Genomic DNA, 22149 nt, shown 5'->3' on the forward strand with positions numbered 1-22149 from the left:
ATCGATCTCGACGGCGCCTCTCGCTTACGTTAGCACCGGAATCTGTTTATGCTGGGGGGAGAGGGGGGGGACCAGGGGGTTTCAGAGAAACTAGTGGGAGGCGCAGATCGCCCCTCCGGGCCTCCCAGCCCCGTCTCCCGTCTTAGGCCTGGGAGGTGCGAATCCCCCCTCCGAGCCCCCCAGCCACGTCTCTATATATCAAGCGTATAATGTTTCACGTACATGAATAATTAGGGCAATCGTTCATGTAGGCCGGGCGCGTTTCACGTACATGAATAATTAGGGCAATTGTTCATGTAGACCTGGCGCGTTTCGCGTACATGAATAATTAGGGCTCCAGGCCGGGCGCGTTTCGCGTACATGAATAATTAATTAGGGCTGTAGGCCGGGCGCGCGCGTACATGAATAATTAGGGCTGCATGCCGGGCGCGTTTCGCGTACATGAATAATTAGGGCTGCAGGCCGGGCGCGTTTCGCGTACATGAATAATTAATTAGGGCTTCAGGCCGGGCGCGCGCTATATTTTTCCAATGATGCAGTCCGAACCCCCAAGGACTTGCAATTAGACATCCGTCTGTCCTGTGGTATACCGAGCGTTCGAAGGATGAAGTGCGGAAAAGATTATTGCGGGTGGCTAAAGATCGGCCACGCAAACACGTGCGGCCGGAGGTGCATGGACACCTACTGCAAGGTGCACCTCCAAAGGCTCCGTAAGGGCAGCCCCCTCCCCGTGCCGTGCAGGGTCTGCGGCATAGGGACTCAGTCGAAGACGCGGTTGTGCCGCCCCTGCGGAGCGAATCGTGAAGGGCAGAGGATGCGTGCCATCGAGAGGCGCGCTCGGGGATGGTTCGCACTCGTCCTGTCTGACATCGCAGCCCGCAGTATGGTCAATTAGAGACTGGGTGGCGCAGGGCATACGCAAACGCTCAGTTAGAGACAGGGTGGCACAAGGTGTGCCCAAACATGGAGGCTTACATAGAAGAGGTTCTCGACAGCATGCGTGACAAAGAGGCGCCCGCCGTACTGGCGGGGCTGGTCCAGAACATCCTGGACGAGAACATCCCCGACGATGTCAAACACAAGCTGCTTAAGCCGCTCGTACCGGAGAAAGTGTGGACGGAGGAAGTCGACCCTTTGCTGCCTGGACGGCAGCAAGAGGGCCCAGAGGGCTTAGACCCCGAGGAGTACTATTCTCTCTTCGTCAGCGGCGCCCATCTTCGGGGCCAAGACATAAGCGCCAGTGTTTACCAGGAGATACGAGATCTTGGTGGAACAGATGTCATTTCTCTAAAGCCGGTTGTGCGGGGGCCTGATATTAGTGACGACGGCTCGGTGTGGTGGGTCTCGCACGAGCGAGAGTCTCTGCGGGCGAACGCAGTGCTTCCGCTGGTGCTCGAGATGGTAGACCCCTTTGCCGGATCACCCCTTACACGAGAGTATACATCAAAGAGATACCAAACTTTATTTTAACGCGAGTCCTTTTCGTACAATAATCCTTGGGTTTAAACTTTAACTCGGTAAAACCTAAATACAAACAACAGGTGCATTGCAATTGCGGTCTCCATCCTACAAAAAGAACATTAAATCAGGGAAATACTAGGTAAATACTCACACTTTGGTCCTTTTAACAACACAAAATACCCTCGTGGGCGGGCGCCGTCATTACTCTCCCTCGCGAAACCGCTGACCGTCTATTATGCAATCGCGCGATACACTCATTATTTCCGGTTCCGGTACACCGGGAGGGGGGCACGTCGCTGCGATTGCGACATTAATGACTACTTATGTATTATAACGAATGTGAATGTCACTGAATGTCTCTGAAACGCAATAAAGGTATATCAAACAAAATTAATGTCCTTCTTTTATTGCTCTTCAGCTTGCTCAACATCGTAGTCTACTGGCACTAACAGCGCGAGTCGATGAACGCTTCTAGATACTACAATGTCTCTTGCGCCATTGTATTTCCGCACATTCTCGCCAACTTTGTATGTCTTGTACCTGATCTTGACCTGTCTTACTTTGCCATCACTTCCCGGAAACGCTTCCTTTACTTCGGCGAGTCGATACTCTCCGCGTAGCATGTTCTTATCGGCAACAATCACTATATCTCCAGGCTTGAGGTTGCGATGGCAGGTGTGCCACTTCCGTTGTACTAACAGAGTTGGTGCATAAAGCTCCGTCCATTTCGTCCAGAATGCATCGGTTATCGACTGGACGAGGTGGTAGCGTGTAGTTATACGCCCTGTTCCGCGAGGTTGCCATCCCAGCGGATTGACGGCAGTAGCGCGACCAAGAAGTAAAATGTTGGGCGTTAAAACGTTCACTTCCGAATCAGCATTTGGAAAGTTACCGATGGGTCGTTCATTCAACAGGTTGGTCACCTCGCTGCACAGCGTCTGGAACTCGGGGACTGATAATCTCTGATCATTCACTGCGAAGTGGATGGCGCGCTTTGCACTCTTTACTAATGCTTCTACCGCCCCTTGATTCCACGGGCTGTCTGCTGGTCCAAACACCCAACTCAGACCTTTATCTGCCGCCGCCTTTTGAAGTGCCTCTTGGTCTATATTCTCCCAGTGCTCTTTCAACTCACGATCTGCTCCAATCAATTGCGAGCCGGGATCACTGTAGATCATCTCTGGCCAACCACGCATGCTTGCGAATCTGCTCAAGGCCATGAGAAATGAGCTCGTGTCGTATCCAAACACTGCCTCAATGTGAACTGCTCTCATTGTGAGGTCTGTGAAGATGACACCATACGCCTTTCCACTTGTCCGCCTCTGCACTTCTCCTCGTACGGTGTAGGGTCCAAACAGATCGAGCATCACACTGTTGAACGCAGTTGCTGGCCGGAGTCTTGCGTCTGGGAGTGGGCCCATCTCTTGCTCTAAAAGGCTTGCCTCGAGCAACTTGCATAACTGACAATTCCTGACTGACATGGCGAGTTAACCTCCATGAGGGACCCAGTAGTACTGCCGGAATCTAGCAAGGGTTGCATCTCGTCCTCTATGTCCTGCACGATGAGCGCGTTCCATTAACAAGCGTGTCCCTCGGTAACTGGATGGAAGTAACCTGTGTAGTCTCGAGTCTGGAGTCATGGCATTGAAACTGTTCAAGCGCTTTCCAACTACCCAGAAACAATCTTCATCGAACGTAGGGTGTAGCCTCTGGTAACGACCACCTTTTCCACCCTTGCGACTAGACTTACTCATTTCACTCTTCAGTGACTTCTGAATGTCCTTGACTACAAAGTCTTCTGCTTCTTGCAGGTCTCGAGCAAGGATTTCTGTAGTTCTGCCTCCGGAGAACAATCTTTTCTTAGCGATACCTCGGAGTCTTGCAACAACCCATATGACACGATTGATGTCACTGTATCGCTTGTAGTCGATGAATGGACTATCTGTTTCTCTCCGCTTTGCGACATTCGCCACACTGACTTTCTTCTCTCCAGGAAGTGGATCTTCATGCTGTAAGCCGAACTTCAGTCCCCATTCTTCAATCGGTTTGGTGAGAATAGGGGGTCCTTTTCACCAGTCACAGTCTTCGTGTAGATCCTTGGGTGAGCGGCCACGGGTAAGCCAGTCTGCGGTGTTGCCCTTTCCCGACATCCACGCCCAGTACGACATGTCGCCATCTGTTGCAGCCTGTATCTCACCAACTCTGACTCCTTCGTAGACCTTGAAGCGAGTGCTCGTCTTGTTTATCATATTCAGTACTGTCTGAGATCTAGATGCTCGGGCTGGAAAAGATTGCTGAAGAAATCAGACCATCTACCTCGAAGATCATTTGGAAGTTGATCATCCCATCCGATGTCCCTTGCCCATGTCTCTCTCAGCAGCACCTTTCCAATCAACGTAAATGGGCAGACGAAACCCAAGGGGTCATAAATCTTCATTACTTGCCCCAGAACCATCCTCTTCGTAAGAACTGCAGGCAACGACCTCGCCAAATCGGATTGTTCGATATCAGCTTCGGTGTGTATCCCCTTCCTCTTCTTACTAAAATTGAAGCTGACCTTATAGACTAAGGTGTCTTTGACTGGTTGCCATCCTACACCGAGAACGCGCAGATTATCCTCAGTTCCTTTCAGCATGTCACGTGGATCCTTGGGAGACTTGACTTCACTATCATCCGTTAGCTGCAAGTCTTCACCCTTGCGAGCGAAAGGTTCGCCGCTGAACTGCCAGCACTTGATCTTGAATCCTCCTTTCGCGAGCATGGCTTCGGCTTCACTTGCAGTCTTCACTGCGTCCTCTTTACTTGGGAACGAATCTATAAAATCGTCCACATAACTTGACTTCTCTAGGAGCTCTGCTGCTTCTTGACTGTCTTCTCGGAAAAGATCAGCTGTCTTGTAAATAGCCTCTGTGCTGATAGCTGGCGCAGGTGAGTCTCCCATGTTAACTCGCTCCATGACGTATACATCAGGGTCTCTGTCAGTCTGCAGATCTCGCCACAGAAATCGATGACAGTGCTGCTCTAGTGGTCTAAGCAAGACCGAGTTGAACATCTTCTTTATATCTCCCACCAGTGCAACTTGCTCCTCTCTCCATCGTAACAAGATTCCTAGTAAACTGTTCATATAGCCGTCGGGTCCCTTAACAAGGTAAGAGTTCAAAGATGCTCCATGGCAGACCTGACTAGAATTGAACACAATCCTGACAGGCGTGGACTGAGACCGAGGATTACTAACCGCTAGATGGCAGATGTAGAATGCCGGTCCGTTCCATCCTTCCTTCTCTTGATCAGAAAGCTTTCGAGCAACTCCTCTATCCGCCCACTGTTCGTCCTTGAGCAAGGTGTGCTCCGTTTTCTTGAGAGTTGCCAAAGCAATGTCATAATTATCAGGCAACGTAGTTGGGTCTGTGAGCCATGGATAGCTGGTTATCCATTGCTGCTTGTTCTCATCGTACTGCAGATTATCCTGTATCATCTTCAACTCTTGTTCCTCTCTGAATGAGCATGTGTGACCAACTGTTGGACACTTGCCACAGCGACAGCCACCACACCGAGGTGTGGTCTCAGTACCTAACTCTTCTCCATGAATGAAGGCATCACTATGATCCGACAACTTCTTGTCAACACGGGCGTTGTTTGTTGCTCCGAGTCGGCTGACTTGCTCCGCAGGCACCTCAGTCTTGACTGTGCATAGAGGCACAACTGGGCGAAACTGTTCGTGACAATCCAAGCGAACATGGAGTGTGTTAAACTTAATTCTGCACTCGTGTATGGTCTTCACAAGATTGACATCGTGCGTTGTCTCCTCCTTCAAATTTGCATGAGTACCTTGCAGACAGATCCCCAAGTCACCAGACATAACACTTAGGTGGTCTCCACTTCGTGCTTCTTCCTTCTTGGGGTGTAGGCCAAAGTAGTCGCACCCCAAAAGAACATCAACGCTGGAGGACTTCCTCTGTAGGGATTCTGGGTCATGCCCAGGAAACAGTTCTGCGACAGTGCGCATGTCCAGTTGGCTGACTGGACCCGTGATTCTATCCATACCGTACGCAATGATCTCAACCTTCTTACCCTTGACAGTTTTAAGGGAAAACGGATACTGTGCTGTGTCGTAGGTCTTTTGGACATTCCCCATTGTTGTAACATCCAGCGAATAATTCTTTAGCCTTATGAGTAATGTAAGTTGTGTCCGAACCACCGTCACAAAACACGGTCACCGTCGCTTTCTTACTATTTCCAGAAACATCAGCTTGTATTATAGGGTACAAGGACAGACTGTCTCCTGGAACAAGGCGTGTCCCATTTGTTGAAATGTGACTTTCCCCTTGTGCATGGGATTCGGCCTGAGTTTCTTTCTGCGCCTTACACAGCAAGACATGGTGGTCACCACTTTGACACTTGCTACAGAGCCGTGTGCTCGGGCACTTGCTCCTGAGATGGTCTGAAAAACATTTGAAGCATGTTTTCACTTGCTTCAAAACGTCCAGCTTGCCCCCTTTTCCGTATATGTCTAGCCTTTGAAACTCTTTACAATCTTGTGTCTTGTGCTTGATGGTGTCTTTGCGATGCGAAGGGTATGCACACTGGAAAAACTCTTTCTTCGACTTAGGGGTGCCTGCACCGTCACCAAAGTGGGTTTGCCCTCTACCACGCCCAATACTTTTTGCCCGTTCCGAGAGCGAATGCTGCTTCTCCGCCAAACGAGCAACAGCTTCTCTTTCAGTCTCCAGGAACTTCATAAAATGGGGAAAAGGGGTGGACTTTATCTTCAACTGACAAATTATGGTACTTTCTAATCCATTCTATCTTTGAATGCACAGGCAACAATTCACTAACAAAGTCAACATCTCTCATGGTCAGGACATCAACTTTCTTCATCTCTTCCAGTTGCGAATAAGCACATTCAACTACATCAATCATGTGTACAAGTCCCTTGTAGTCTCTGTCCTAGACTTGAGTTAACTTAATGATATCGTCAAGTGCTGTCTGGACACTAGCACTAGTGTCATCATAATATGCTTCAAGTTTCTTCCACATTATATTATATGTTTCTGGTTTCGTGACATACACCGACTTTATGCGTTCTTTCGCTTCCCCTTTAACAGACCGCTTAAGTTCGCTGGCTAGTGCAGCTTGATTGCTGTATGCATTCTCTGCTAGTTGTTTCCAAACAGACTTAAACTCCGGCCAATCTTTCCTTAACCCAGAGAAGATTGGGAGCGAAATCCTCTTTAAACTCACTTCAGAGTTCAAAGAGGTTCTAGTTCCAAAGGGATTATATCCCAGTGACCAGGGTTGATAATTAGTCTGCAATGGGGGTCGACGTGGGGTTTCATAAAAGCTAGGAATGCCATTTTTTGGATGGGTCACCGTTGGGTAGCCTGTGCTAGCTGGTGGGTAGCGTGGGGTGGCTGTTGGGTAGCCTGTGTTAGCTGATGGGTAGCCTGGGATAGCTGTTGGGTAACCTGTGTTAGCTGATGAGTAGCCTGGGATAGCTGTTGGGTAACCTGTGTTAGCTGATGAGTAGCCTGGTGTAAGGACACTGGACTGAGGAATCACTGGGATCCCTGTGGTAGGGAAACTTGAATGGGGAACATCTGGAGTTCCATTCTCTGTTGTAGGACTGTAGGACATTACTGGGGTCCTTGTGGTAAGGACATTGGACTGAGGAATCACTGGGATTCATGTGGTAAGGAAATTTGACTGGGGAACATCTGGAGTCCCATTTGCTGTCATCTGGATTGGACTTGGGAGTGTTTGGATGCTAGCACTGGACTGTGAGATAACTAAGTTTTCACTGACAGGGTTGGGTACTTGTGGGATCCCTGTGGAACAATGGGGAGCTTGGGGCCCACCTGTGGTCTGCGACTGAACTGTTGAAGCGGAACTTCCAGTAGCTAAATGGTTATGCAAAGCTTTGTCTATGTCTCTTTTCAAGTTACAAACAAGCTTCTGTATTTCCTGCACCTCAACTTCCTGAGCTTTTTCCATCGCCCAAACCATCCCCAACTTGGACATATTTTCCCACATTTCATTACAAAGTTTATCTAAGTTGCACTTATCTTCCTGTAAGAGTTGGATTCCAGTGTTTGTTAGCTCACTCCTTATGTCCTGCTCTATTCCATCAGCCAGTTCCTTTATTTTGATAAATGATCTAGAGAGCGCAGCTTTCAAAGGGAAAAGAGGGGGCCAAATCGCAATCGGTGCCCTGGAAGGCATCGATGCGGGTATTTGGGAGAAAGGACGAGAGTACCTCGTCTACGTGAGATACGAGCTTTGCCCTCTACCAGAGCAAAATGGTGAGCCTGGGCCAATGTTTGAGCGAGAGGGGAGTGACGCCTTCGCTAACTGTGTTGTGAGCTATGTTGCCGACTTCTTGAGGAATCGCGGCACCTCGCGCTCCCTTGGTCTAACCAAGACACGAGGCAAGATCCTCGAGCGATTTGACAAGAAGCTGGCCACTACGGGATGCACCAAAGAAGACCCCTTTGAGATGGAAAGGAAGCTCGAGGTAAAGCTAGTAGCCGTGGACGCCCTGGGTAACGTCCTGTGGGACTCGGGGAAGTACGAGACTAAGACAAGGATCACCATCCCTTGCCACAATAACCACGCCTGGGCGGAGCTTCCGACTGAACCACCTGCGATCGCGAGGGTCCACGGCCTAGACTTCGAGGCTGAGAGGGAGCTTCGTTCGTTATGCCAGGGGGAGGCAGCGCTTCGCGCCACCAGTGCTGCCACAAAGACGCGCGAGGCGAAGGTGCGAGAGGTGCTCATCCGCTTTATAAACAGGGCGATCCCCAGAAGCACGAGGATCTGGCTGTGTGGGCGTGTTATAGTCAGGCACGAAGGCAAACCGATCGATCGGGGCAAGACGGATGGGCTATCGACAGGGCGTTTACAGACGAGACTGGACATGATCCTCAATGGCTCCCTGATGATCACCCAGCCTACCAAGAGTACACCGAAGCTACGCACTCGATGGGCGGCGCAATAGGGTATTGCTTCAAGAAGTGGACCCAAAGAGAGAACATCAGGCCAACGCCTCTTAAATACAGGGACGTCTGGCGAGCGGCGCCTCGGACGCCATTGATTTGGTACGGCTTCCCTACGAACGTGTATCGTATCGCGGATGTTGCGGGACGGCCATTGAGCGAGGTTCTTCAACTGACCGGGGCCATTCAGCTGACCGAGTGGGGGTTCTCTGAGGCCTGCCACCCCTACACTTTCGGGAGGGTAGGGCAGCACTTGGAACAAAACGAGGGCTGGATCACCACGCCAGAGCTCAAGGACCTGTTAGACTCGGATGACCTCGTCATGGCCGCGGCGAGGGAGTGTTGTATAGCGTCGGAAAAAAGGACTCCATCAAGTTCCCCCGCTCCAGCCCCGGTGGCGAAGACTCGCAGGGTCGAGATCTCGCTGTCCGTTTCGTAGGCAAGTGCGCTCGCCATGGCGACGAGTCCTCGATCGTAGTCCGCGACCGTGAAGAAGCCGCGTATCTGACAAACCTCCTTGCGGGCACCGACCACTTACTTAACTTCGAGCATGCCGACGGGGTTCATCTGATCCAATACAAAGACGGTGTCCGGCGCTCACAATGGTACCATATCAGGGCCTTCGTCTTGGCGTACACAAACATAGCGTTGCGACGCATGTTGAGGCGGATCCCTCGCGAAGACGTCCTCCGAGTGTGCACAGATGCCATATACGCAAAGGCGGTGCCCAGTGGTGTGAAGCCCGTGGAGCGAAATCCGAGGTATGGAGAGTGGCGCCACAACACATGTTCCGCGGCCGCAACGTTGTGGTGCTCACCCCCGAGAACGACCTCGCCCACGACCATCGCAACAACCCGCACCTCGCGGTGAAGGCTCAAACCTACCACCACTACCTCTGCATACCAGCGGAGAAGCCGATAGAGGAGTGGAGACCTTCCGAGCTGGGGCACAAACTCGACCATCTCGCAGAAGTAATCATCATTGACGAGTGCTGTAAGGTACAGACTAAAGTGCTACGCGCCATCCTAGGGTATCTCGCCACGCGGCCGTGTCAGGTAGTGTGTTGTGGCGACTATGGGCAGGTCCCGCCCTGGGGAGATAAAGAGGGGCCTCACGATATGCTCAAGGAGTGGGCACAAGGGAACATCCGCTGGTTCGAGTCCGACTACCGCTGCAAGTGTGAAGACTGCGGAAAGCCGTACAGTACATGCGACTGCGGCTCTGCCGCGCCCTCCTCCAGGCTCCACGACATAAAGGGCCGGATTTGGTGTCAGCCAGACTCTCAACAGCTTGAGGTGTTTCGAGAGAAGTGGGATGGGGTGGCGTTCGATGCGGCGATCGAGCAGGCCCACCCAAGCGATATGTGGGTGTGCTCGACCAACAAGATGGGGGCCCTTGTTCAGCAGCGATTGGTAGAGCACCACAGGAAAAACTACCCCCGATTGCCAGCAACCATCCGCTTTGACCCCGATCCTAGCATCGCGCATCGTTATCGCAAGCAAGGGCGGCCGGTGCCCGTGCCAGGCAAAAGGGATGAGAAGGTCGACGCGTACAAAGGCACGGTAGTCGAGGTCCCTTTCGGCGTGGTCCTTAACGGGCTTCCCCTCGAGTGGAAATACGCGGGCTGGGGGACAGTCCACCGGGTGCAGGGCAAGACTATCCAGACGCCAAGGCGTCTGTTTATCATAGACCACAGCTTAGAGGGCTGGATCACGAATGCTGTATACACCGGCATCTCCCGCGTGCGACTCGCCGACCAGATAGTCCGCGTGATCCCCCCCGATGACACCCCCGGTGCCTTGGTTCCCACAAGACTGCAGGCTACACCCAGTGAAGAGCTCATTATAGCGCGAATCAAGCGATACGCTATAGACGACAGGCAAAAGGGTCGCACAAAGTACACGGGACCGCACCACGTTCTGACGGTAGACCACGTACTCGGCATGATTGCTTACGCGGAAAAGAAGTGCACGCTCTGTGGCACTCAGCTTCTGCTTCAGGGGTACACCAAGAGTCATCCCCAATGCTTCAGTATCGACCGGCGGGACGACAGTCAGGGTCACTACAAGTGGAATGTCAGACTCACGTGCCTTAGCTGCAATAGAAGGCACAAGCGCTGATCACGCTAGTGTGGCGCTACGCAACTGCGAACGCGTGAAGCCGTGCTTAGAGTACGCCGTGTAATACAACACTGGCTGTCCGGGCTCCATGACCCTCTTTAGTATTGGGTATGCCTTGCTTGTCCACAACGGGTCCGTCGCCCGCCGTCGGCCCTTGACCTGAAGGTCTTCCTCGTTTACGGCGATGTACACCTCCGTTCCGACCTCTAAGGGGACCTCTAAGAGAGGCTTTGAGAGGCACGCGCCTCAGCTTTATGGCGTCCTTAGGCGCAAAGCCAGTCATGCGAGTCTTCGTTGCGTTTATGTCCGAGATGACGATTGGCAAAGCAGTAACCCACTCGCGGTTTGTCTTGCCGGATGCAAGCTTCTCCGAGTACTGCGCACGAAATAGGCGCTGTGCCAGCCAGCGATGGAAAGACTCGGCGAAAGCTTGGCTCCTGTGGTGCCCTGGCTCAGCCCGTCGGACCTCTACCCCGTGGTCTGTTAGGAGCTTTGTGGTAGTACCCTTGAACTCCGTGCCGTCATCAACCATGAGGACTTTAGGCCATGTGAGAGGTCCCTCTGCATAGATGCCAGCGAGTTTGCGGGAGACGACGGCCGCGCTCTTAGTCCTCAGTGGGCGGGCGGCTTTATATCGTGAAGCAACGTCAACGACAGTCAGGGCATACTTGTATCCGCGGTCGGTTGGCAAGAATAGCAGGTCCGACTGGTGGATACGGTTTGGTATCTGCTCCTAGAAGTGGGCGTAGGTAGTCGGGGGAGGGGGTGTCTGTGTGTAGCCCCCGACGGGCTGCGAGCTTACCCACTTGCGCACTCGATCTATGGAGGCTGAGCCCTTTGGAAGTTTGGCATGCAGAGCGGTCACTCCCTGGAAGCCGCCTCTGGCGTAGTATATAGGACGAAGGAACGCATCGAGTTCTTCGTCGGACATGCGCTTGCCGTTCCGGCGGGCAATTACGTGTGTATACGTATACGTATACGCGATGCGTTGCAACCGCATGTATCAGTCTCCAACAGGCGGATGCCGTCTGCTACGCCTTCGGCGTACGCATACGCGCAGCATGGAAAAAGGCCGCCTAGATGCCGGAACGCGTTTCAACGGCCGATGGCGAGAGCGCCGGCGCCAATGTACGCCAACTCGGCGTTCTTCTGCGTTTCGACTCCAGGGATTGTTTCGGCCGGGTCTGGTTGCAGAGTTTGAGAGCGTAGTCGGTGAAGTTCTGCTTTGCGAAGGACCCTCTCTCGCGACTTTGAGCTTGCCAATCAAGGATTTTTTGTCGCCGCTGTTGGTAGCGTCCATAGTCTTGTTGGTATTTCTCTAGGGCCTTGTCGTGCCTCTCCTTCTCAGCTAAGGCAGGGCTCTCATCGTTCGACAGGAACTTTGCGAGGTAGTTGCCGCCAACGAATGCAGTCGCGTTTAGGACGGCGCCGCCAACCAAAATCGCGATAGAGGCCATGTTTGTGCGAAGCACGCACGAGTCTAATACATGGCTCACAGGCGCAGTGGTGTGCACTACTGCAGTAGTGTACACTACTACACGGGCAGGATCTTCTGGTCCTCAAGGTAACCCTTCAAAGCGACAGCACCTGCAACGGCGGCAGTCATTTTTGCGTAGTTCATGGCGTTCGGGGAGGGGTTTTTGGTGAAGTCCTTGCATAAGACCCTTCGCACAACCCAGCCGATACCGGCGACGAGGCCGGTTATGACTGCGGCGTCGGTGATGGTCTTTGTGATCTTGCTCTGCTGCGTCGTCGACATTATATACGTATATGCACGGACGTGCGGATATGGGTGGGGCCCTAGTGTCTAAATGTCTGCCTACTCCATGGATAACAGCCGAGATTTGCATTGTCCTGGAGCGCGAAGCGCTGTCGCCGGAACGCGATCCTTGGTCTGCTGTGCGGCCGCCAGCGGCGGCCTTGCGGGCGGAGTCACGCCGTCGGCCGCTACATGCGGACCGGTAGCATGCGGATCGGTAGCTCGCTGGTTAACAGCTGGTGTACGAGTGAACGCGGCAGCCAGCTCCCGCCTACGTGTGTAAGGGCCGATCAATGACACTAGAAGACCAGCGAGCCCGATAACCGAGCTAGCCGACCAATCAGAGTTGCTTTCCGGGGTTGGTGTGTGTGTGATGCTCGACCCGAAGTGCCTCTTTCTTCGCTCTGTTAATTCAGTTCCACTTTGCCAACCGCCTTCCGGCTTCGACTCGTCCAGGGTGTTTAGGTCGGGTCGCGGGTGGTTCGGGACTCGTGATTCTCTCCGCCAACGCCGAAGGCGTACGAGCAGGTTCTTGAGCAGCTTGTTTGTCAGGTTCCGCTGACGTTCCGGCAGGCTGGGCACTAGTACTTCCTTGAGGTTCCTCCATTTGTGTGTGTGTCAACACACACGCGGTGTCAACTACTTGGTACCAAGCGGTAGAAGAAGTGGCAAGCTTTCAAATGAACGTCTACTCTGGGATGGCAGACTCGCCACTGTCCGTGTGCCGTTCCGGCATGCAAACCACAGGTGAGTCCGCGGCTGCTACCTCGCGTTGACACCGCGTGTCAGCGCTTGCCGTTCCGGCGGTGTTCACATGACGTGCTATGTGTAACGCCCCGGCGGCTAAAGCCATCAAACGACCGCAGCGTAGAGACAGGCTTCCGCACAATGTGCGGAGCTCGTTGTTGATTATGTAGTCGGACACTAGGTCGTTGTGAGGATCGGCCACACTGCCTATCGGCAGCGCCATGCCTACTAGCTTGGTCGTAAGCTTCAGAAAGCTGTCTGCCAGGGCGTCTGTAGTCCGGCTGGCTAGAGCGGTCTCGTATCGCCTCTCGTACTTCCTCACCTCCTCGGCGCTCATGCGTTTGACGTCGTCGTGAGTCAGGGCCTTGCCTACCATTTCTCTCGACTTCCCGGGGCTACGAGAATCGCGAGTTTCTCCCTCGCGTCTGCTATCTCAGTTTGTTCACCTCCGGTTGCCGTTTCGGCAGGCTGCGTCGAGCAGCCCAACGATTCGACGGCCGGGAGGCCTGCGGCGCCCCCCTCAAGAAGACTCTCCAAGTATTCGTCGCTCATCATGCCGTGGCTAAGGTGCAACACGTGTGCACACACACGTTATGCCCTAGGGCGGTGGTTACCGTTCAACTAGGGCGGTGGTATAAGGGTGACGCAAGCAAAACTCTAACTTCGAGAACTTTTTCGTCTTGAGGGCCTTCATGTACTCTTTCATCTTCTCTTCTGAGAGCTCCGCGCCGTAGTCATGCAGGATAGCTTTCATGTCCGCCTTGCTCGGGATATAGAAGACCACCAGGGCCGCGATGTTCTCGCGGAACGGCTTCGTGATGCTGGTGAGCTGCTGCGTGATCACCCACACGCTAATATCCACGTGGCGCGCGCTGAACGCCAAGTTGACGAGCTGGTCAGAGCGCCTCTTTGCGTCTTTCGAGGCCGCACAGTCGTCGAGTATGATTAGCGTATTAGTGCCTTCGAAGAGAGCTGAGACAAATCTCAGCAGTATGTCGATCTGACCCGCCTCAGGTGCGATGACAAACAGCCGATTGTCGCCCTCGCCGAAGCCACCGTATGTTTAGTTGTAGACAAAGGTAGGGCACACGAGTACGATGTAGTCAAACTTGCCCCGCAAAGGGCCACGCAGCCGGTCCACTACGAATTGGGTCTTCCCGCATGACGTCTGGCCCACGATGAGAGCGTTAAATGGGATGTTTTTCGGGTCCATACCGCTCCGGCGTATGTGCTCAGTATTGTATGGACTCTAGCTGTCCGTTCATAAGGTTCATTTGGGCGTCGGCCACCACAAACAAGTGACAGTTTACGGTACCCGTGCCGCTTGCCGTGCGTTTTATCTCGAGGTGCACACCGTCGCGGGTATTGACCAATCGGAGACCACCCTCATGGATAGCACTGTCGTCCGTCGTTCGAAGGTCGATCCACAGAGGAAACTTGTTATCGCCATAGAACAACTCGGCGGACGAACCTCCTTTTCGGCCCTGGCTGAAAACCTTGTTTGGCATGCCGTCGATTGTAACGCGAATGCTCTTGATGTCGGGGTACACGAACTTCTCAGAGTCGCGAGCCCCTGCCGTGTATGGCTCCACAAAGAGGAGCAACAGACCACTCATAGACCTTCGCGGCAGGTTGACACTCTCGTTGATTATGCTGTCCGTCCCTTTGCTAATATGGAAGGTCTGGTGAAGGTTCACTTGCTCGTAGAAGAACGTTGTGCCGTTTTGGTAGGCGGCGGCTGCAGACCGGGCGAGGTTGTCGTCCCTCAGGCTTTTGTATTCCAGCTCTAGATTTTTGATGGCATAGGATAATTTGGTAGCATCGCTTCCGACTACTACCTGGTCAACCGCTGCGAACGTGATCTCGAAGAGCAGCGCCTCGGAGAGCGCTCTTGAGTACAGCACGCCGTGGTCCGTCAGCAGAGAATGGTCTAGCGGGATGATGTACCTCGCCCCGTGGGCGGCGTTTAGAGCGTTTTCCTTGGCGTTACTAGTCTCTTTATCGCCAGCCTTTGAGCGAAGCTTGCGTATGTTTTCTGACTGTACGCCCTGCTCCAGGCGGTCCTCTCTCTCGACCTTGGACAGGTAAAGCTCCTCATACGTCTTGAAGACGTCTTAGCGGTTGGTGTCCTGGAGCGTTTCTCCTGCAAACGTGATTTTCAGGCGGCTCACGAGATTTTGGCCGACGTTGTTCACGACGGTATTATTTGCATGGCCTGAGATGGAGAGATCGAGACCGACCCTCAAGGGGCCAGGCACGAGCGTGACGCCTTCCGATAGCTTTGAGACCGCCACATATAGCGTCTCGCCTGGGGAGGCCGTCGACGGTTTGAGAGTGACCCGGTGAACAGTTCTCTCGGCTTTCAACCCCAGAGGGGTCCTGGGTTTTCGTTGGGGGTCAAGTTTATCGCTGACTGACATCGTATATGTATGTATACATAAAGTACGAAGCCGCGTGGCTATGGTGCGGACTGTTAGACATGTCTAACATAGCATAGCACGAGTTATGCGCACGCATCATGGGTGATGTTGACGTTGACATTGACGATACCTTGCCGGGTGCGTCCGCCGATCGCGGGGCGGGGGACGACGAGACGACGCCCCTTATCCCGTTTGACCCCGACGATGGGGAGTCGATCCCAATGACGAGCACGTCGTCGCGTACGCATGCTGCGCATGGCATGGCTACGCGAAGCGCAACGCAAACCGCCGGAACGGCAAGCGCTGAAACCTCGTTCATCACAGAGGGTGCAGCGACAAGACTCGGTCTCCAGTCCCTCAGGGAGGAATACCCAGACCTTAACGAGAATCTGCTACGGTTCCAGTCAGACCGGAGGGAAAAGACGCTAATACAGGTTCGCAACCTCGGCACAGGAGGAGGTTGGACTAAACCAAGACAGCTGTTCAATGAGGACGGGAGCGTCCGACGGGACGTTGCAAATCTGGTTGGCTTCAAGATGGCGATGGGGTCCGTGGCAGAGGTGGCCGAGGTCATCCAGGAGAACACAAAACGGGTCCAAGAGCTGCAAGGGGTGGTAGCTACAGACAGGGAGACCATCGACGACCCTAACACGTCAGAGAGTAGCCGCCAAGAGACCCGTGAGCGCAACAAGGAGAGGCTGTCCGAGATTGACGAACTAGAACGCGAAAACCGAGAGCTCGAGAACCAAAAGCCGCTAAGAGAGCGCTTCAAAGCCATCTTCAAAAAGTACGGCTTTACCGTCACCGCCATCGGGTTGGCCGTAGCGACGACGATCGCGGCCATTGTGACGTCGCTCGGCAAGTCGCTCTCCTCCGTGGCCAGAGGGGTCGGTAACGGGCTTAAGGCCATCGGGAAAAAGCTAGGCGAGCTTCTCCCCGGGCTAGTAGGCAGCATCGCGAACTTCGTGTTTAAGGCTGCAGGAGAAGCGGTGAAATTCCTTGGCGAAAATGCGTGGCTGCTCATTCTAGCCGTAGTCGCGTTCTTGGTTCGTCGAATGCAAAGCAGTCATCGGAACAAGTAATACGCCGCGGCCACCGCGAGTGCCGACAGCCCTGCCTTGAGGGCGGTGTGGTCACTTTTTTCGCCCGACATGCCATGCGCAGCGTGCGTACGTGGAGAGGGGGCAGGGGCCGCGCCCTCTGCGTGCACTTTCGCGGGGGCGGAATCCTTGCTTTGCCGCCGGGACGGCACGCGGTCAGTCACGTGTTGCACCTTAGGATGCCCACCGGCCATGTTATGAGCACCGACTGGCTTTGTCTTGGTGTTGATCGCGTTTGCGCCGAGCGTCATGGAGTCTGTGGCTTTCTGCAGCTTATTGTTGTAGCCCACGACGCGTTGCGTGTTTATCACCAGATCGCTCGGCATCAGCCACACTCCTGGTGCGACCGCAAGACTCAGTCTCACCTTGGCCTCCTGCACGGCTAACTGGTGCCTTTGCACGCTTTGAGCGATGTCGTTTTCTATGATCGCGTCGTCGAGCAGCTTCGTGAACTCCACCCGCGCCTCCATGGCCGGCCCACCGGCCCCCACGATAGAGGAACGGACGTTTACCTGCGCGCCAAGCACTGTGTAGACGAACGCCTCGACCGAGCGATCGAGTCTTCCTAGCCCTGCTTTTGTCGGCCCCTCACCTTTGGGAGGCGCAAACCAGCTATATTGCACGCCCCCGTGGTCGTCGTTGCGTATGTAACCCACCTGCTTCCCACTATTGTACGTCCCACCTTCGTCGCTAAACAGATTGAGGTGGCTCGGGTACTCGTCCGCCGCCGTGTCGTAGCCACAGATCACGTGCACGTTGCGATACCCCTCCACCGGGTAGAACACAGACACATCGCCTAGCCCGTGGTTCCGCCCGCCTCTCCATCGGAAGCCCGGTTTACGCGACAAACCGAACTCTATACATAGACGCTCGAAAGCGGCCTTCTTGTAGGGGTTACCTTTTTGCGTGAACGGGCTGTCGCCAGGCAGGGGGGCGCCGAGCCCGTAGAGTATCCTTCGGGTGGTAAAGTAGACGTGAAACCTTAGAAATCCCCTGATGACAGAGGGGAGCGTGGCGAAAGTGGGGTGAGTTAGGGACACCCCACATCCGGCGGTTGCGCACCAGACCGCAAAGTTGAGTTGCTGTGGCCAGTACCCATAGGAAGGCTCCCATAGCCACCGGCGAGACTCCTTGGCGGACTTGTGCGTGACTACTGTCTCTTTGAATATGTCTTGGACCCTAGTCGTGAATGATTTGTCCTCAGCCACGTGTATCTCCAGCTGCGTGAGTAGTGGGGTGATGTCTGAGGCCGTGCTCTCCACGGGGGTCGCGGGCACGGCGTAGAGCAGCTTTTGCGCGAGGGTCAGAGACCTAGGGAAACATAGGGAAACCGGTTTTTTTACTTGTTCGGCTATAGCGTGTTTGATATGCTCGGCTATAGAGGCTCCCGCCGCAACTGCCGCCTTCTTCGTCATCTCCTCCTTCCTTCGGGGAACCTCGTTCAGCATCTGCCAGCCTTCCCAATCCATGCTCAGCCCTATTAAACACGAAGGCGGGCTATGTTCAACACAATGGTGGTCCTACATGCTGTGTTCACCGGAGGCGAACTGACGCTCTTCTTCGAGCAGCCCACGCTTCGTGGCGCTCCGGCAGTGCTCGCTGTTTAACAGCTGGTATAATCTCGAGCGGGAGCATCAGATAACGACTATAGCCTCCCTCCCGCTCATCGCTACTCTGCCAGCCGGGCACCACACGGCCGAGTCCATCGTGGAGACGATCAACCGCGCTAAGAGCAAGATTCTGACCGCGAAGCTGGATCCCCTCACCGGGAAGATCGTGCTCGTGTCCAATGGCATTTTGTACCTGAACGCCGAGCTTTGCGCACTATTTGGCCTAGAGGCTAAAGACGATCAGTTCGGGGGGGGGGGGGGGGGCTCGCACTGCCCTTGGTGGAGCCACCACTTAAGGTGACTTTGCCGAAAATAGAGGCCCTCTACATCTTCTGCGATATCGTAGACCGCACCCAATGCCTCGCCTTAGACGAACCTTCAAACGTTCTCGCTTGCCTAGAAACCCGCGGGAGGCCGCACGAGAGAGTCGTCTATGGACCCGACATCACCGTTTGTGTCGCAGCGTCTTCCTCTGAGTTTGTCTCGAGTATCCGAATATGGATCAGGGATGACCGCGGTAGACGGGTGGACTTTAAGGGCAAGCCTGTTCGCCTCGTATTAGAGCTAACCTAGGTCCGACATAACAAGCATGGCAAACAGCGACGTTAGCAGCGGTGCCAAATACCCCTCGCTCCCCAGTGTCTGCCCCCCGCAAACGCACACGACGCCTACCGCTCCGGCAAGCACCGGCGGCGACGCGCAGAGTTTCCGACTCCAGATAATACGTGACACTCAGGCGGCTCTAGACAAGGAGATAACGCATTATCGACAGGTGCGGAAGAAGTATAAGCGCGCCTTTGCCGTTACCCATGCTGTGTCTGTGACATCCGGCATCGCTGCAGGGGCGCTCTCCAGCGCCGGGCTGGGAGTCTCTTTGAGTGGGATAGGGGTTCTGACCGGCGCTCCGCTGGCAGGGGTTGCTGGGCTGGTCGGTGTCGTGGGCGCAGGCGCGGGGGCAGCCTCCAGGGGTCTTACGACCAAGGTGGCTAAACACGAAGACACGATGGTTTTAGCGGAGAGTTAGAAAAACTCGATCAGCGAGCTGGTCTCTAAGGCTCTGCAGTGCGGGCGTATCTCAGACGATGAGTTTCGGCTAATACTTCAGGAACAAGAGAGATACAACGCGCTCAAGGCCGCTATCAGAGCCCGGCACGGCCTCGCACCGCGTGATAAAAAAAAGCAGGAAAGGGCCCTCCCTGGAGGCACGCGAAAAGATGAAAAAGAGGCTGCGAAAAATCCGCGAGGACTTCGGGAGCGAGGTGTTCGAGTAGAACTCAGGTTTAAATGCCACGCCAGCGGCTTTGAATTTACGGCCGAAAAACGGTTATTCCGCGCCCCGTAGGTTGGCGGCCCTCCTCGTTTTCGCGGCCTTACCCGAAGCCATCGCTACTTGCCCCAAAAAGTCGTGTACGTGAAAACGCGCCCTGCCTCCACGCCCTAATTATTCATGTACGCGCGCGCCCGGCTTGCAGCCCTAATTAATTATTCGTGTACGCGAAACGCGCACGGCCTAAAGCCCTAATTAATTATTCATGTACGTGAAACGCGCTCGGCCTTCAGCCCTAATTAATTATTCATGTACGCGAAACGCGCCCGGCCTGCAGCACTAATTAATTATTCATGTACGTGAAACGCGCCCGGCCTGCAGCCCTAATTAATTATTCATGTACGCGAAACGCGCCCGGCCTACAGCCCTAATTAATTATTCATATACGCGAAACGCGCCCGGCCTACAGCCCTAATTATTCATGTACGCGAAACGCGCCCGGCCTACATTAGCAATTGCCAAAAGCTTATGTACGCGAAACGCGCCCGGCCTACATAAACAATTGCCCTAATTATTCATGTACGTGAAACGCGCCCGGCCTACATGAACGATTGCCCTAATTATTCATGTACGTGAAACATTATACGCTTGATATATAGAGACGTGGCTGGGGGGCTCGGAGGGGGGATTCGCGCCTCCCAGGCCTAAGACGGGAGACGGGGCTGGGAGGCCCGGAGGGGCGATTCGCGCCTCCCACTAGTTTCTCTGAAACCCCCTGGTCCCCCCCATGCTGCCATAGGTTCCTTAATCGCTCGTCGCCAATGTTAAAAACACAGTCAAACTTTGTTCATTGGACTATAATCGATTTCGACGTCGCCTCTCGCTTACGTTGGCACCGGAATCTGTTTATGCTGGCATAGGTTCCTTAATCGCTCGTCGCCAATGTTATAAACACAGTCAAACTTAGGGCCGGCTCTCTTCCTAATCTACGTGAACGACCTACCAGACGTAGTCGAGAGCAGCCACATAGCTATGTTTGCGGACGACGCAAATGTTATGAAGGAATTGTTAATCTATGCAAAAGTCGTTTCCGACACGTCAGTCAGATATTTACTTTCACTTTCCATTCGACATTTCACTTATTTGCTTTACGTGGATCTCTTCATTGTTTGACTGAGCATGCGTATTTACCGTTTAGCAAAACAGGTTTTATATTTGCCAGGCTTAAATAACAGTTTAACGATTACCTTTATCCTTAATCTTACCGCTGTTACATTACTTAATTTTGCATATTACTATAGTCAAACTCTTCCTTTTATCCTGCTCTTGCTATTTCTATCGAAGGAATTTATTCTTAGTCATTTATTATTTCATAGTTGAATTTCTTCCCAAAGTCAACATCCGATCTTCTATTCTTACATCACCCTTAAAACCAGTTTAACCAGTTTATTAATGAGATTAGTATAAATAAATTGAGCAGCATAGTAACTAGCTCTAGGATTGTACTGTAACTGTTGCGAGGACACTACAAGGCAGTGCTCTAGGTTGGTTTAGTCAGGACTCTCTAAAGTTGGCTTCGTCAACTTTCAGGGAAAGAGATGTTCCTTCACCTTCCGAAAGCACTTGCCTTCGTACAGCCAACCTCCCGCTAGCCAGTGGTAGCTTTACCATTTGTAAACACTTAAGCGGTGCAATAAAGAATAAAGAATAAAGAAGACGGCCAACCCTTGCTCAGCGGGTACGATCCCCGGCTACCCCCAATACCATAAAAAAAAAAACACCCAAAAAACCTCGTAACACAAACATCTACAAGCAGATCAAGACCCCTGCTAACGCTGCGTGTATTCAGTCAGACCTAGACGGCATGGACGTCTTCGCTACCAGGCAACCGACGCTGGACTTCTCTTCAACGAGACCAAGTGTAAAGCTCAAAGGTTTACAAGGAAGAAAAAGCCGGTCGTGACGAACTACACTACAAAGACCAAAGTTTTCGAGGAAGTGGAGACAGAACGTGATCTGGGGGTGCTCGTGTCGGACGACCTAACATGGAACAATCACGTCCATAGCCAAACATCTCACGCAAATTGACTGATGGGCTTCATAAGAAGGATAACTAGATTCTCAAAAAAAAAAACACAAATGTTAGGCGCCTCCTATACATTACTTTAGTAGACCGCTCTTGACCGCCTTATACAAACCACTAAGTACATACTGGACCTTCCATTTTTGACAGAAATATCATACAGCTCTAGGCGAGTATCTTGACCAAGTTTTATTTTTTTTTTTAATGACCAATGAACTTCTAAATCTAAATCCGTCAATTCTCCCTACTATACGTCGTTGAAGGCAAACAAGATCCTCGCTAAACTGTGTACAGTTTACAAAGTACACTAAACCTAAGTGTAAGACTACAACATATCAGAAATCTTTTTCTGTCCGTACAACTAGGATATGAAACTCCCTCTCCAGTGAACTGAACTTGATCTACTCTTCTTTAAGCTCTTTCAAATCTGCCATTCTAGACTACTACTTTGCCGCCTTAGATTTCTACGACGCAAAGACCCGCGTACGTACAAAACTGTCTGTATCAAGTGTAATTCATGCCGTAGTCTCGCTCGTCCTGTAACTTGTTGTAATTATGTAGTTTTTAAAGGGTCCGCAGTAAATGGCCAT

Source organism: Nematostella vectensis, chromosome 2 (genome assembly GCF_932526225.1).
Source record: "Nematostella vectensis chromosome 2, jaNemVect1.1, whole genome shotgun sequence".
Lineage (NCBI taxonomy): Eukaryota > Metazoa > Cnidaria > Anthozoa > Actiniaria > Edwardsiidae > Nematostella > Nematostella vectensis.